We start from the raw sequence: 17,136 nt of genomic DNA on the forward strand, positions 1-17,136 counted from the left end.
TCTTAATTGCCAACCCATTTAGCTGATTTCATAGGTGTTCTTGATAATCACTTTCCAAAGACAAAATTATTTCAATTTTTGAAACTAACTAATTGGATTCTCCCTAGAATAACTAAATTTAAGCCAACCGAAGGTGCTGAAAATGTTTTTACAGATGGGTCTAGTAATGGTAAAGCTTCTCATTCTGGATCAAAAAGCAAAGTTTTCCAGACACCCTATACTTCAGCTCAAAAAGCGGAGCTTGTCATTGTAATTGAGGTGCTGACTGCTTTTGAGATGCCTGTCAGTGTAATTTCTGGTTCTTCATACGTGGTTCATTCCACACAATTAATTGAAAATGCTCAGTTACAATTTCATGCAGATAAACAACTGATGACTTTATTTACCCAATTGCAAATAGCTGTTAAGAGTAGAATGCACCCTTTTTACATTACTCATATTAGAGCTCATACACCTCTTCCAGGACCTTTGACTGCAGGAAATCAAATGGCTGATCGCCTAGTTGCTATGGCATTATCTAATGCTAGACACTTTCACAATTTAACCCACGTTAATGCCTCTGGTCTCAAACGCAGATGCAGCATTACCTGGAAAGAAGCTAAAGCTATTATCCAGCAATGCCCAACTTGCCAAATGGTGCATTCCTCATCTTTTACAGGAGGAGTTAATCCTCGAGGATTGGAACCTAATTCTCTTTGGCAAATGGATGTCATACACGTTCCCTCTTTTGGGAGACCAGCTTATGTACATGTATGTGTAGATACATTTTCTCACTTTGTTTGGGCTACATGCCAAACGGGGGAATCTTCTGTGTTAAGTGGCATCTTCTGCAGTGCTTTGCAGTCATGGGCATTCCAGCTTCAGTTAAAATGGACAATGCTCCAGGCTATACAAGCCAAGCTCTAGCTACATTTTTCTCTATATGGAATATTAAACACATTACTGGCATCCCATATAATTCACAAGGGCAAGCCATTGTGGAAAGAATGAATCACTCCCTAAAACAACAATTACAAAAGCAGAAGGGGGGAACAGTTATTAGAGGAACAGTGATTATAGGACTCCACACATACAACTAAATCTAGCATTATTAACTTTAAATTTTTTGAGCCTGCCTAAAGGCCGGATGCTATTAGCAGCTGAACAGCATCTACAGACACCAGCTTCAAAGACAGAAGCAGCATAACTGGTTTGGTGGAGAGATCCAATAACAAAAAGTTGGGAAATAGGTAAAATCATAACATGGGGGTAGAGGTTATATTTGTGTTTCTCCAGGCCAAAACCAGCAGCCGATTTGGATATCATCAAGACACCTGAAACCTTATCATGAGCCAGATGCTGAGGAAGAGATTTTGGGAGGAACCTGAGGATCCCCCACTTGCAGCCATGTCGAGACTGACAATAAGTCCACCTTTCCTGCTTGTAGTGGGTGATTTAAAACTTGATCTCCCTAATCATCACGTGACTTGTCAAGAATGTAGATTGTTTTCTTGTGTGAATTCTTCCTTGTATAATACTGATCATTCTATTTTAGTGGTAAGAGCCCAAGAAGGAGTATGGATACCTGTAAAGCTTTCCCATCCTTGGGAAGCCTCTCCTTCTGTGCATATTATTACTGAAATTCTTCAGAAGACTCTGAGACACTCTCAGTGTTTCATTGCTACTTTAATTTTAATCATTATAGGATTGATTGCTGTCACAGTTACTGCTGCGGCAGATGGAGTTGCTTTGCATTCCACAGTACAAACAGCAGACTATGTAAATAATTGGCAGAAAATTTCTACTTTCCTGTGGAATTCCCAAACTAAGATAGACCAGAAACTAGCTAATCAAATCAGTTATCTCCAACAAACTGTAACGTGGCTAGGAGATCGAGTAGTTAGTCTAGAATATAGAATGCAGCTACAATGTGATTGGAATACTTCTGATTTTTGCATTACTCCTTATCTGTATAATGAAACAGAGCATGAGTGGGAAAGAGTTAAGAAACATTTGAAAGGTCATATTGGAAATTTACTTTAGATATTACAAAACTGAAGGAACAAATATTTCAAGCTTCTCAGGCACATCTGACGCTAATGCCAGGAACTAAAGTGCTTGAAGGTGCTTCAGATGGATTAGCAGCTATTAACCTGTTAAAATGGATCAAGACTCTTGGAGGTTCTGTGATTTCAATGATGACTGTGCTTTTAATCGGTGTTGTTTGTCTTTATATAGTCTGCAGATGTGGATCCCGAATCCTGTGAGAAGTAGCCTACTGTGACAAAGCTGCCTATGCCTTTATCACTTTGCAAAAACAAAAAGGGGGGACATGTTGGTAGCAAGCCCTAACCCTGTCATAAACAAGCCTTAAAGAAACTGGCCATAAACAGGATTTCTGCAGCAATGTGACATGCTCATGATGGCTGTCATGCACACTGCTAAAAGTTGTTGGATTAATGGAGCAGGACAAGGAACACCTGGCCCTGCCTGGAGTGAAAAACTGCTCAAACTACAAATGATAGCAGGAGAGGCTTGTGCCTTGAGAGCATGTTTTTGCTGCAGATAATCAACTGGAGCCTGTTTCTCTGCTCCTCACTGAAATTGCTTTGTTTCCCATAAGGAATGCTTTTAGCTAATATACAATCTACAGAAGCAATGCTTATCACTGGCTTTCTGTCAATAAATGTCTGGGTCAAACTCTGTTTGTGGCTCTCAGCTCTGAAGGCTGTCAGCCCCCTAATCCTCACTTTATACTGTATTCCTGTGTCTTTGTCTTAATTCCTCTAGCACTGCTGGGTTAGGGTCTCCACAACCGAGCTGGTCTTGGCACCATGTTGCTCAGGCTAGTCTTGAACTCCTGTAATCCTCCCACAAAGTGCTGGGATTACAGGTGTGAGCCACCACACCTGGCCAGAATCTTCCATTTTAACTTGTCAAATTTATTAGCATAAAAAATTTTAATATTCCTTTATTATCCTTGCATGTCTGTAGTACTTGCAGTGAAAGAATTCTTTTTCATTTCTGAAATTGGTCATTTGCAACTTTTCTCTTTTTTCTGAATCAGTCTAGCTCGAAGTTTATCAATTTTATTGATCATACTTTTTTCTATTTTATTGATTTCCATTCTTTATTATTTACTTCAGGTTTAATTTGCTCTGCTTTTTCTAGCTTTTCTTTTCTTTTTTTGAGACAGAATCTCACTCTGTAGCCCAGGTTGGAGTGCAGTGGCATGGTCTTGGCTTACTGCAACCTCCACCTCCTGGTTCAAACAATTTTCCTGCCTCAGCCTCCCAAGTAGCTGGGACTACAGGCACCCACCACCACACCTGGCTAATTTTTGTATTTTTAGTAGAGACAGGGTTTCATCATGTTGGGCAGACTGGTCTAGAACTCCTGACTTCAAGTGATTCACCCATCTTGGCCTCCCAAAATGTTGGGATTACAGGTGTGAGCCACCATGCCTGGTCAGTGTTTTTTAGTTTTTCAAGGTGGAAATCTACATCACTGATTTAAGACATTTCCTCTTTCCTAACATAAGCACTTAACATTATCAGTTTCATTGTATGCACTGCTTTAACTGTATCCCATAAATTTTCATATGTTCTGTTTCTATTGTCATTCTGCTCAAAATGTTTTCTGATTTCCTTTGCTATTTTTCTTTAATTCTTAGGTTAATTCCCAAACATTAGGGGATTTTCCAGATACCTTTTTGCTAGAATTTGGTTTTGTTATTTAACGTCATCTGTGTGGTCTAAGAATATGCTCTGTATAACTTCAAGATTTTAAAACTTATTGACATTTATCTTTTGGCCCAGCATATAGTTTAATTTTCAGGGAATATTATTTGTGCATTTGAAAAAAAAATGTGTCTTCTCTCTTGTTGAGTGTTCTGTAAATGACAATAAGGTCGAATTTGGTTGATGGTGTTGTTCACCATCTTTTATGTCTTAACTGATTTTCTATATACTTGTTATACCAATTACTGAGAGAGCAGTAGTAAAATCTCCAACCATATTGTGTATGTCTTCATTTTTCCTTTTAGTTTTTTCCATTTTTCTTCATATCCTTTGAGGTTCTATTACTTGGACATATACATTTGGGACTGTTATATCTTCATGATGATTTGACCCACTTATCATGAAACGTCCCTCTTTTCCCCTGTTAATATTCACTGTTCTGAATACTATTTCCTGATATTACTACAGTCACTCCATCATTTGTTAGACTAGCATTTGCATGTTATAGGTTTCTTTAAATCATTTAAATTTTAACCTTCTTGAACTCTAAACACTGCCTTTTGGTTGGAGTGTTTAGAGTCCATTTACATAACATAATTATTGATGTAGTTTCTTTAAATCCCACATCTTACTATTTGTTTTCTATTTGTTCCAGCTGTTCATTGTCCCCTCCCCTTTTACTGCCTTCTTTTGAGTTATTTGAGTATTTTTTGTTATCTCATTTTATCTCTACTCCATTTATTGGTTAGATTTCTGTGATGGATGATGTTAAATGCTGCTCAGGTTCCTCTTCAAATCAAGAAATACTTCAAGAAGTCATTATTGTTTCCCCTGCTGGGAGACCTGTTGACAGATAGCTTTCTGCTGACAGACCCTTCAGGGATTGCCATGATTGCAGAGAGCTACCTTGCTCAAGGTCATTCCCCTTCCCAAGGTGACTAAGATCCCGTGCTGAATGCAAGAATATTAAGGTCTGACCATCTCAATCCAACTCAGCACAATTCTGAAGAGTCATTCTAGCTCTGTAGTTTCATGTGGACTTGGCCAAGGCTATTATTGGGCTAGCATAACAACCTGGCTTCTCATCCTGCCCACCCCTGCTTGTGTCGCCTTCATTCTACAGGTATTTGTCCCAAGAGCACTCCTTAATAAACACCCTACACACTGAACTCCATCTCTGCTCATCTCTTGAACTCTGCTCTGGTTTGAGTTCACTCATGAACTCAACCTGCAACAGCTTCTTTGTTTTAGTTTTTAGTGGTTGCTGTAGGCATTGCCGATATGCACATTTTAACCTATTACAGTTGGGTTATTTTGCTAGGGCTGCCATAACAAAACACTACAGACCGGGTGGCTTAAACAACAGACATTTATTTCCTCTTAGTTCTGGAGGCCAGAAGTCCAAGATCAAGGTGTTTGCAGATTTGGCTTCTCCTGAGGCCTCTCTCTTTCTTTATGTGTCCTCACATGGTCTTTTCTTTGTGGATATGCACATCTGGTGTCCCCCCCTCTATTCTTTCTTTATATATATACACACACATATATATATAGGTGTATGTGTATATATACACTTTAAATTCTAGGGTACATGTGCACAACGTGCAGGTTTGTTACATAGGTATGCCTGTGCCATGTTGGTTTGCTGCACCCATTAACTCGTCATTTACATTGGGTATTTCTCCTAATGCTATCCCTCCCCTAGCCCCCCCACCCCACGACAGGCCCTGGTGTGTGATGTTCCCCTTCCTGTGTCCAAGTGATCTCATTGTTTAATTCTCATCTATGAGTGAGAATATGTGGTGTTTGGTTTCCTGTCCTTGTGATAGTTTGCTCAGAATGACGATTTCCAGCTTCATCCACGTCCCTGCAAAGGACATGAACTCATCCTTTTTTATGGCTGCATAGTATTCCATGCTGTATATGTGCCAAATTTTCTTAATCCAGTCTATCATTGATGGACATTTGGGTTGGTTCCAAGTCTTTGCTATTGTGAATAGTGCTGCAATAAACATACGTGTGCATGTGTCTTTATAGTAGCATGATTTATAATCCTTTGGGTATATACCCAGTAATGGGATTGCTGGGTCAAACAGTATTTCTAGCTCTAGATCCTTGAGGAATCGCCACACTGTCTTCCACAATGGCTGAACTAATTTACACTCCCACCAACAGTGTAAAAGCGTTCCTATTTCTACACATCCTCTCCAGCATCTGTTGTTTCTTGACTTTTTAATGATTGCCATTCTAACTGGTGTGAGACAGTATCTCATGTCATTTTGATTTGCATTTCTCTGATGACCAGTGATGATGAGCTTTTTTTCATGTGTCTGTTGGCTGCATAAATGTCTTCTTTTGAGAAGTGCCTGTTCATATCCTTTGCCCACTTTTTGATGGGGTTGTTTGGTATTTTTCTTGAAAATTTGTTTAAGTTCTTTGTAGATTCTGGATATTAGCCCTTTGTCAGATGGGTAGATTGCAAAAATTTTCTCCCATTCTGTAGGTTGCCTGTTCACTCTGATGGTAGTTTCTTTTGCTGTGCAGAAGCTCTTTAGTTTAATTAGATCAAAATGTCTATTTTGGCTTTTGTTGCTATTGCTTTTGGTGTTTTAGACATGAAGTCCTTGCCCATGCCTATGTCCTGAATGGTATTGCCTAGGTTTTATTCTAGGGTTTTTATGGATTCATGTCTAACATTTAAGTCTTTAATCCATCTTGAATTAATTTTTGTATAAGGTGTAAGGAAGGGATCCAGTTTCAGCTTTCTACACATGGCTAGCCAGTTTTCCCAGCACCATTTATTAAATAGGCAATCCTTTCCCCATTTCTTGTTTTTGTCAGATTTGTCAAAGATCAGATGGTTGCAGATGTGTGGTGTTATTTCTGAGGCCTCTGTTCTGTTCCATTGGTCTATATATCTGTTTTGGTACCAGTACCATGCTTTTTTGGTTACTGTAACCCTGTAGTATAGTTTGAAGTCAGGTAGCATGATGCCTCCAGCTTTGTTCTTTTTGCTTAGGATTGTCTTAGCAAGGTGGGCTCTTTTTTGGTTCCATGTGTACTTTAAAGCAGTTTTTTCCAATTCTGTGAAGAAAGTCATTGGTAGCTTGACGGGGATGACATTGAATCTATAAATTACTTTGGGCAGTATGGCCATTTTCCAATATTGATTCTTCCTATCCATGAGCATGGAATGTTCTCCCATTTGTTTGTATCCTCTTTTATTTCATTGAGCAGTGGTTTGTAGTTCTCCTTGAAGAGGTCCTGCATATCCCTTGTAAGTTGGATTCCTAGGTATTTCTCTTTATAGCAATTGTGAATGGCAGTTCACTCATGATTTGGCTGTCTGTTTGTCTGTTATTGGTGTATAAGAATGCTTGTGATTTTTGCACATTGATTTTGTATCCTGAGACTTTCCTGAAGTTGCTTATCAGCTTAAGAAGATTTGGGACTGAGATGATGGGGTTTTCTAAATATACAATCATGTCACCTGCAAACAGGGACAATTTGACTTCCTCTTTTCCTGATTGAATACCCTTTATTTCTTTCTCTTGCCTGATTGCCCTGGCCAGAACTTCCAACACCAAGCTGAATAGGAGTGGTGAGAGAGGGCATCCCTGTCTTGTGCTGGTTTTAAAAAATGCTTCCAGTTTTTGCCCATTCAGTATGATATTAGCCGTGGGTTTGTCATAAATAGTTATTATTTTGAGATACATTCCATCAATACCTAGTTTATTGAAAGTTTTTAGCATGAAGGGCTGTTGAATTTTGTTGAGGGCCTTTTCTGCATCTATTGAGATAATCATGTAGTTTTTGTTGTTGGTTCTGTTTATGTGATGGATTACGTTTCTTGATTTGTGTGTGTTGAACCAGCCTTGCATCCCAGGGATGAAGCCAAACTGATCATGGTGGATAAGCTTTTTGATGTGCTACTGGATTCCGTTTGCCAGTATTTTATGAGGATTTTTGCATCGATGTTCATCAGGGATATTTGGTCTAAAATTCTCTTTTTTTGTTGTGTCTCTGCCAGGCTTTGGTATCAGGATGATGCTGGCCTCATAAAATGAGTTAGGGAGGATTACCTCTTTTTCTATTGATTGGAATAGTTTCAGAAGGAATGGTACCAGCTCCTCCTTGTACTTCTGGTAGAATTTGGCTGTGAATCCATCTGGTCCTGGGCTTTTTCTGGTTGGTAGAAAAAGCCTCAACTTCAGAGCCTGTTATTGGTCTATTCAGAGATTCCACTTCTTCCTGGTTTAGTCTTGGGAGGGTGTATGTGTCCAGGAATTCATCCATTTCTTCTAGATTTTCTAGTTTATTTGTGTAGAGGTGTTTATAGTATTGTCTGATGGTAGTTTGTATTTCTGCAGGATCAGTGGTGATATCCCCTTTATCATTTTTTATTGCATCTATTTGATTCTTCTCTCTTTTCTTCTTTATTAGTCTTGCCAGCAGTCTATTTTGTTGATCTTTTCAAAAAACCAGCTCCTGGATTCATTGATTTTTTGACGGGTTTTTTACATCTCTATTCCCTTCAATTCTGCTCTGATCTTAGTTATTTCTTGCCTTCTACTAACTTTTGAATTTGTTTGCTCCTGCTTCTCTAGTTCTTTTAACTGTGATGTTAGGTTGTCAATTTTAGATCTTCCCTGCTTTCTCTTGTGGGCATTTAGTGGTATCAATTTCCCTCGACACACTGCTTTAAATGTGTCCCAGAGATTCTGATACGTTTTGTCTTTGTTCTCCTTGGTTTCAAAGAACATCTTCATTTGTACCTTCATTTCATTATTTACCCAGTAGTCATTCAGGAGCAGGTTGTTCAGTTTCCATGCAGTTGTGCTTTTTTGAGTGAGTTTCTTAGTCTTGAGTTCTAATTTGATGGCACTGTGGTCTGAGAGACAGTTTGTTGTGATTTCTGTTCTTTTACATTTGCTGAGGAGTGCTTTACTTCCAATTATGTGGTCAATTTTGGAATAAGTGTGATGTGGTGCTGAGAAGAATGTATATTCTGTTGATTGTTGATTTGGGATGGAGAGTTCTGTAGATGTCTATTAGGTCCGCTTGATGCAGAGCTGAGTTCAAGTCCTGGATATCCTTGTTAACCTTCTGTCTCATTGATCTGTCTAATATTGACAGTGGGGTGTTAAAGTCTCCCATTATTATTGTGTAGGAGTCTAAGTCTCTTTGTAGGTTTCTAAGGACTTGTTTTATGAATCTGGGTGTTCCTGTATTGGGTGCATATATATTTAGGATAGTTAGCTCCTCTTGCTGAATTGATCCCTTTATCATTATGTAATGGCCTTCTTTGTCTCTTTTGATCTTTGCTGGTTTAAAGTCTGTTTTATCAGAGACTAGGATTGCAACTCTGCTTTTTTTTTGTTTTCCATTTGCTTGGTAGATGTTCCTCCATCCCTTTATTTTGAGCCTATATGTGTCTTTACACATGAGTTGGGGCTCCTGAATACAGCACACTGATGGGTCTTGACTCTTTATCCAATTTGCCAGTCTGTGTCTTTTAATTGGAGCATTTAGCCCATTTACATTTAAGGTTAATATTGTTATGTGTGAATTTGATCCTGTCATTATGATGTTAACTGGTTATTTTGCCCATTAATTGATGTAGTTTCTTCATAGCATCAATGGTCTTTACAATTTGACATGCTTTTGCAGTGGCTGATACCAGTCGTTCCTTTCCATGTTTAGTGCTTCCTTTGAGAGCTCTTGTAAGGCAGGCCTGGTGGTGACAGAATCTCTCAGTATTTGCTTGTCTGTAAAGGATTTTATTTTTCCTTCACTTATGAGGCTTTGTTTGGGTGGATATGAAATTCTGGGTTGAAAATTCTTTTCTTTAAGAATGTTGAATATTGATTGGCCCCCACTCTCTTCTGGCTTATAGAGTTTCTGCCAAGAGACCTGCTGTTAGTCTGATGGGCTTCCCTTTGTGGGTAACCCGACCTGCCTCTCTGGCTGCCCTTAACATTTTTTTTCTTCATTTCAACCTTGGTGAATCTAACAATTACATGTCTTGGGGTTGCTCTTCTCAAGGAGTATCTTCGTGGTGTTCTCTGTATTTCCTGAATTTGAATGTTGGCCTGCCTTGCTAGGTTGGGGAAGTTTTCCTGGATAATATCCTGAAGAGTGTTTTCCAACTCAGTTTTATTCTCCCCATCACTTTCAGGTACACCAATCAAATGTAGATTTGGTCTTTTCACATAGTCCCATATTTCTTGGGGGCTCTGTTCATTTCTTTTTACTCTTTTTTCTCTAAACTTCTCTTCTCATTTTATTTAATTAATTTGATCTTCAATCACTGATACACTTTCTTCCGCTTGATCAAATCGGCTATTGAAGCTTATGTATGTGTCACATAGTTCTCGTGCCACAGTTTTCAGCTTCATCAGGTCATTTAAGATCTTCTGTACACTACCATTCGTCTAATCTTTTTAAAAGGTTTTTAGCTTCCTTGTGATGGGTTCGAACATCCCCCTTTAGTGCGGAAAAGTTTGTTATTACCGACCTTCTGAAGCCTACTTCTGTCAACTCATCAAAGTTATTCTCCATCCAGCTTTGTTCCATTGCTGGCAAGGAGCTATGATCCTTTGGAGGAGAAGAGGCACTCTGGTTTTTAGAATTTTTAGCTTTTCTGCTCTGGTTTCTCCCCATCTTTGTTGTTTTATCTACCTTTGGTCTTTGATGTTGGTCACCTACAGGTGGGGTTTTGGTGTGGATGTCCTTTTTGTTGATGTTGATGCTATTCCTTTCTGTTTGTTAGTTTTCCTTCTAACAGGTCCCTCAGCTGCAGGTCTGTTGGAGTTTGCTGGAAGTCCACTGCACACCCTGTTTGCCTGGGTATCACCAGCGGAAGCTGCAGAACAGCAAATATTGCTGCCTAATCCTTCCTCTGGAAGCTTTGTTCCAGATGGGCACCCACCTGTATGAGGTGTCAGTCAGCCCCTACTGGGAGGTGTCTCCCAGTTAGGCTACATGTGGGTTAGGGACCCACTTGAGGCGGCAGTCTGCCCATTCTCAGAGCTCAAACACCATGCTGGGAGAACCACTGCTCTCTTCAGAGCTGTCAGACAGGGACATGTAAGTCTGCGGAAGTTTCTGCTGCCTTTTGTTCAGCTGTGCCCTGCCCTCAGAGGTGGAGTCTACAAAGGCAGCAAGCCTTGCAGCTCTGCAGTGGGCTCCACCCATTTCAAGCTTCCCGACCCATTTGTTTACCTACTCAAGCCTCAGGTATGGCAGATGCCCCCCTTCACTCTGCTGGCCTGCTGCCTCACAGGTCGATCTCAGACTACTGCACTAGCAGTGGCAGTGAGCAAGTCTCCGTGGGCATGGGACCCACTGAGCCAGGTATGGGATATAATCTCCTGGTGTACTGTTTGCTACGACCATTAGAAAAGTGCAGTATTTGAGTAGGAGTGTCCTGTTTTTCCAGGTACAGTCTGTCACGGCTTCCCTTGGCTAGGAAAGGGAAATCCCTCAACCCCTTGTGCTTCTGGGGTGAGGCAACGCCCTGCCCTGCTTCCACTCACCGTCTGTGGGCTGAACCCATTGTCCAACCAGTCCCAATGAGATGAACCAGGTACCTCAGTTGGAAATGCAGAAATCAGCCATTTTCTGCATTGATCATGCTGGGAGCTGCAGACCAGAGCTGTTCCTATTTGGCCATATTGAAATGGACCCTCCCCCTCTATTCTTATAAGGACACCAGTCAGATTGGATTAGAGCCCCACCCTTATGACATCATTTAATCTTCATTCCCTCCTTACAGGTGCTATCTCCAAATGCAGTGGCACTGGGGGCTAGGGCTTCAACATACAAATTTTTAGGGGACAAAATGCAAAAGTATACTGTTCCCAGAGGGGCTCAAATGTGAACAAAAGAAAAACTATGCCCATACTTTTTTCTTTTTTTCTAAACTGTCAATTAATTACTTTATTTCATATAAAAGTTATATTGAGGCCAGGCGCCGGGGCTCACGCCTGTAATCTCAGCACTTTGGGAGACCCGAGGCGGGTGGATCACAAGGTCAGGAGATCGAGACCATCCTGACTAACACAGTGAAACCTTGTCTCTACTAAAAATACAAAAACAAAATTAGCCGAGCGTGGTGGTGGGTGCCTGTAGTTCCAGCTACTTGGGAGGCTGAGGCAGGAGAATGACATGAACCCGGGAGGTGGAGCCTGCAGTAAGCCGATATCGTGACACTGCACTCCAGCCTGGGTGATAGAGCGAGACTCCGTCTTGGAAAAAAAAAAGTTACATTGAAAGAAGAGGTTGAAAAGTCACGTATACTTGATTTGCACACACTTGCCAAGTCTCACAGGATTCAACCACTTGGATAATTTTTTAAATTGATAACAGGATATACATATTTAAAGCCTCACTGAAGTCCAATACCCATGTCCAACCCAGACAATGATGTGCAAATGAATATGCAAAACAATCTCTGGAAACTCGTTTCTCCAGGATCACCCACGATCCATGTTTTGTCCCTCTGGCTGTGATGCAATTCTTCTCCCAAAGGCGTACATGCTTCTGCGGTGACAGAGTCCACTATCAAACCCCTGCAGGTTTACTCACTTAGCTAAGATGTTGGCTCAAGTAGGCCCCTTTGTGGTTTTTCATCAGCAGTGGTGGAAGCCCTAATTCGGATAGGGTAGAGAGTAATTAGAAACAAAAACAAAACAGTTCACAGATGAACAGAAGGCAAAACAGTTCCCAGGAGGGAGACACCAACTTCTCTTAGAGTGGACGGCAGGCTTAAAGGAAGAGCCTCAGAATTTGTCACAGATTGCTTCTTGATGCATCCAGCAAAAAATGTACAAACCAGGCCAGTTTAAGGCAAGTCCCCGAGGAGGGGAGCTCTTTGCTTTCTGGCATAATTTTAAGCTCTGCACCAAGGATTCTGTTTTTTTCATTTTTATTTTGAGACAGAGTCTCACTCTGTTGCCCAGGCTGCTGTACAGTGGCTCAATCTCTGGCTCACTGCAACCTCCACCTCCTGGGTTCAAGCAATTCTCCTGCCTCAGCTTCCCAAGTAGCTGGGACTACAGGCGTGCACCACCACACCTGGCTCTTTTTTTTTTTTTTTTTTTTAATTTTTAGTAGAGATGGGGTTTCACCATGTTGGCCAGGGTGGTCTCAAACTCCTGACCTCAGGTGATCCACCCGCCTCAGCCTCCCAGAGTGCTGGAATTACAGGCGTGAGCCACCGCGCCCGGCTCAAGGATCCTATTTTATCACCTATCCATGGTTGTACAGGTGGAGACTGAGGAGAGCCTCTTCTGGTGTGGAGAATCTGCCATCTGTGACTATAAATATTTATAAAACTCTGCTTGCTGCAAGCAATTGGTTTGTGTAGGTTCCAGTTGTCCTGTTGGTCACAGATGAGCTGTCGATACCCGTCAGACCCCAAATAAATAAGTGGAAGTCTGTGAGCAAGTAAGTTCCAGCCTGATGAGCAAGGCCGCACACTGAGAACTCCAGACCGCCTTTTCTGGGTCTCCTGGGCAGTCGCCTAAAACAGAAGCTGACAAAGGGATTCATCCAGGGGAGTAACAGGGTCCCTAAGGACTGATTTCATCCCTTCCTGGGCAGCCTCCACTCCCATGTGGGCTTCTCGCTTTTCAATCACTGGATCTCCCTCTCATCATTGCATATGGAGTGGATTTGGGTGCCAAACATAACTGCAGTGAAAGTGAAAAACAGAAGACCCTCCAGGCACAGGAAGGTCAACAGGATTACAGTGAATGGAGGTGAAAAATCACTGCATTCAGTCCACTGCCTCAGACGCAGGTGATAAACTGAAATCCACAGAGAATCAGGGCATGGACTGAAGACAGAGCTATATACATAGTGAAGAGCTCAAAACATCTTTGATTCTTTTCTCCTACACAATTGTTCACCCACAGGCAGTGATGATCCATTTTCCTAATATGTCTTTTGCAAATACTGCTGTGGTGGGTGAGCTCTGGTTTGATACAGCAGCACTTGGGGGCACTTGTAGATCACTTCCCTGGGCTTCAGCTGCAAACTCTCCATGTATTCTTTTGTAGCATTTCCTCTGGGTACTGCCCCGGGGTCGGTGAGCATGGTTCTCAGGTGGGACAACAGGGCAAACGCGGCCAAGTAGTTAAAGATGACCCCATTGACCACAGAGTAAAGCCAGCAACATGATGAAAGTCACCACAAAGTCTGCATAGATGACCGGAAGCCATGTCACATCAGCACAGATCATGCCACAGTCGTCATGGATGAACCAGACCCTGTCTGCCACGTCAACCTGAGAGGAGGATGACGAAGAGTCATCATTGTCATTTTCAGCCAGGAGAGGATGATGCTCCACGTCCCGGAGCCTGTGTCCTGATGGCTGCATGATTTCACTGACGCACCCTCCCAAGTTGTTTCTAAACATCACTTGAACATTTTGTGCCTCTTCTTCAGGATATTAAGGTGCATACTGTCCTATGTGATCAGATCTGAGGTCTGGGCGGGGTCGTCAGGTGAGACGGAGTCTTGCTCTGTTGCCCAGGCTTGAGTGCAGTGGCACGTTCTCGGCTCACTGCAACTTCTGCCTCCTGAGTTCAAACGATCCTCCTGCCTCAGCCTCCCGAGTAGCTGGAATTACAGGCGCACACCACCACGTCTGGCTAATTTTTATATTTTTAGTAGAGACAGGGTTTTGCCATGTTGGCCAGGCTGATCTCAAACTCCTGACAGGTGATCCTCGGCCTCCAGAAGTGCTGGGATTACAGGGGTGAGCCACCGCGCCTGGCCTGAAGGACTTCTTTTAACATTTTTTTGTAGTGAAGTTCTGCTGGCACTGAATTATTTTGGCTTTTCTTTGTCTGCAAAAAGTCTTTATTTTGCCTTCATTTTTGAAAGATATTTTCTTTTTCAAATTCTAGCATGTAGAATTCTACATTGACAGTTTTGTTTTTTCTTTCAGTATTTAAAAGCACTGTTCAATTTTGTTTCAATTTGCATAATTTCTGATAAGCTTCTGTCCTCCGTTAATTTTATCCTTTTTCTTTCCCACATAATTAATATGTCTTTTTCCTCTGGCTGCTTTTATGATTTTCTTTTTATCATTGATATTCAGTGATTTGATCATTATGTGAGTTTAAGACCTTACTGAGCTTTATGGATCTGTGGGGTTATAATTTCATCAAAGTTGGAAAAATGTTGGCCATTATTTCTACAATATCTAAAATTTCTAAATTTTTCTAAATTTCTAAATTTCTAACATTTTATAGAGAATTTTTTTTTCTCTATTCCTCAGAATGTTGGCTATACCTATGTTAGACAAGTTTATATTTTCCCACAGATCATAGGGAGGGTCTCTGTTCACTTTTTTCCAGTGTTTTCTCCCTGGATTTTATTTTGGCCACTTCCTATTGCTATGTTTTCAATTTCATGGACCTCATTTTTCTTTAATGTCTAATCTGCCATCAGTTCCATCCATTTAGTCTTTTTAAAAAATGATATTGCATGTCTCTAGAAGTCCATATTTATAATGACTTTTTTCTTTTTTTTTAGATGGAGTCTCGTTCTGTTGCCCAGGCTGGAGTGCAATGGCGCGATCTCCACTCCCTGCAGCCTCCGCCTCCTGGTTCAAGCGATTCTCCTGCCTCGGCTTCCTGAGTAGCTGGGATTACAGGTGCACGCCCCCATACCTGGCTAATTTTTGTATTTTTAGCAGAGAGGGGATTTCACCGTGTTGGTCAGACTGGTTTCGAACTCCTGACCTCGTGATCTGCCCACCTCGGCCTCCTGAAGTGCTGGGATTACAGGTGTGAGCCACCTCACCTGGCCAATGGCTTTTTAAAAATCCTCAGCTAGAGGATTGATGATGAGCTGGCATATATTCTGAATCTTAAGTTTAATTATTACTACTGTAGCTCTAAAATTACTGTGATACCTAGAAAACAATAAATTTAAAAATGCTTGACTAAAGGCTTCAAGATGACTGACTAGAAGCATTTCATTCCTGCCTCTCCCACTTAGAAGAACAAAATAGTGTATAGACAGTGACACTTCAAATACATTACCCAAGAGTATTTGCTAGAATTCAACAGAGAAGTGACAGGAAACACCAAATGTGGAGAAGGAGAAAGGAGAGACACAGCCCGCTGGTCAGGATCAGCTGGGAGCCAGGAGTGACTTCCCAACATAGGTAAGTGAGAGATGGAGCAACCCACATCTCCTCTGTGGAATCTTGCAATCGTAGCCACAGGACAACCCTCAACCCTGCCAACCCCTGAAACTAACATAGGCAGCTGCTGTGAGACCATGGGACAGAACTGCCCCAGGGAGAGAGCTCGAACTGGGTCCCACGCCCTTCCTGAAAACTAAGCAGCTACAGCAAGGTGCCATTTTCAAACACAGACTTTGGGAAACTGCATGCTGTCCTGGGGCCCAGTGGCATCAGGACAGAAGCATTACGGAAATTTGGGCTATCATGGTTGGGACTGCAGAATGAGCTGAGAATACTCCTATGGCCAGGACTAAGAAGTGAGGCATGGGCTACAGCTGCTGGTGCCAGGAAGGAAGTACCACTGGAATGGAGACTGGGACGTGAACTAGGCACAAGTTGCCACTGGGGCTTGGTTGCCAGCTGGGTGGAGGTTCTTGCAGCTGTGGTGGGGGTGGTGCATAATAGAATAAGTGTGGGCTGCCACTGCCAGGTGTTGGGGGTAAGCCCTACCAGGACAAATGTATGGGAGGGATGCATGTTCCTCACCCACTGGCCCAGGCTGTGGGCCACTGAAGATGGCCATCTCCCAAGTCTCAGGCTCACAAAACCTGGGTGGGGACTAAAACTGGGAAACTGAGGCGGTTTCAGAGGATCACTGTCCCCTGCTTGTCCCTATTAACTCAACCTCACCTTCTACTGCAAATGGACCCTGCAGATCAGCAGCCCCACCCCCGACCATGACCTTGATCTCACCATGTTCTTTTAGTGGAAGACAACCACAAGTCAATGGTGTCAGGCCAACTTATAAAAACATCTAACAAGCAATATTCCATAAAAACCACTCGTGGGCCTGTTCTGTTTAATATATGGGGGACTGAAATGAAAACAACAAAATAGCCTCAGGTTTACAAGACTTCCCAAGATAGGTGGTCTCTGCATGTTTTCAGGAGATATATGGAAATGATTTTGATCACTTGAAAAGAGCTCTTGTGGTACTAGAATGACATCCATAACTGACAAGTATGAAATGGAGTGTTTAGAGACATTAAAAAACAAACCAACCCATAGAGAGGGGAAGAGCTTCAGCAGTAGGGATATCAATGTGGTCTTAAGCGTAATGAAAAGCCAACATGCTACCCCGTAATAGAAACCAGCGTAACAATGGGATGCCACAAGAAGAATATTGAGATAGAAAACATTTCGAAAATGAATTAT

The 17,136-nt window shown here is 41.8% G+C and overlaps 1 protein-coding gene, 1 non-coding gene and 1 pseudogene across 3 annotated transcripts in view; 2 read left to right on the forward strand and 1 right to left on the reverse strand.

Annotated features, from left to right (window-relative positions):
• XYLB (xylulokinase) overlaps positions 1 to 17,136 on the forward strand; it is a 103,324-nt gene that overhangs the window by 79,081 nt on the left and 7,107 nt on the right. Inside the window, exons 21-22 of one of the 2 annotated variants that reach the window (XR_007723472.1) lie at positions 1,276 to 10,805; positions 15,264 to 15,900. The gene's annotated coding sequence lies outside the window, so the exon portion shown is untranslated. Of the gene's footprint in view, positions 1 to 1,275; positions 12,796 to 15,263; positions 15,901 to 17,136 lie in introns of those variants that run through there. The other variant, XM_050780318.1, reaches the window with a different exon arrangement.
• LOC126948484 (palmitoyltransferase ZDHHC7-like) lies at positions 13,021 to 14,239 on the reverse strand (annotated as a pseudogene).
• Positions 15,569 to 15,648, forward strand: LOC126949509 (small nucleolar RNA SNORD45). Its single transcript, XR_007723788.1, has one exon. It is a non-coding gene; the product is annotated as a small nucleolar RNA SNORD45 (small nucleolar RNA).

The sequence above is a fragment of the Macaca thibetana genome, chromosome 2 (assembly GCF_024542745.1).
Source record: "Macaca thibetana thibetana isolate TM-01 chromosome 2, ASM2454274v1, whole genome shotgun sequence".
In the NCBI taxonomy this organism is placed as follows: Eukaryota; Metazoa; Chordata; class Mammalia; order Primates; family Cercopithecidae; genus Macaca; species Macaca thibetana.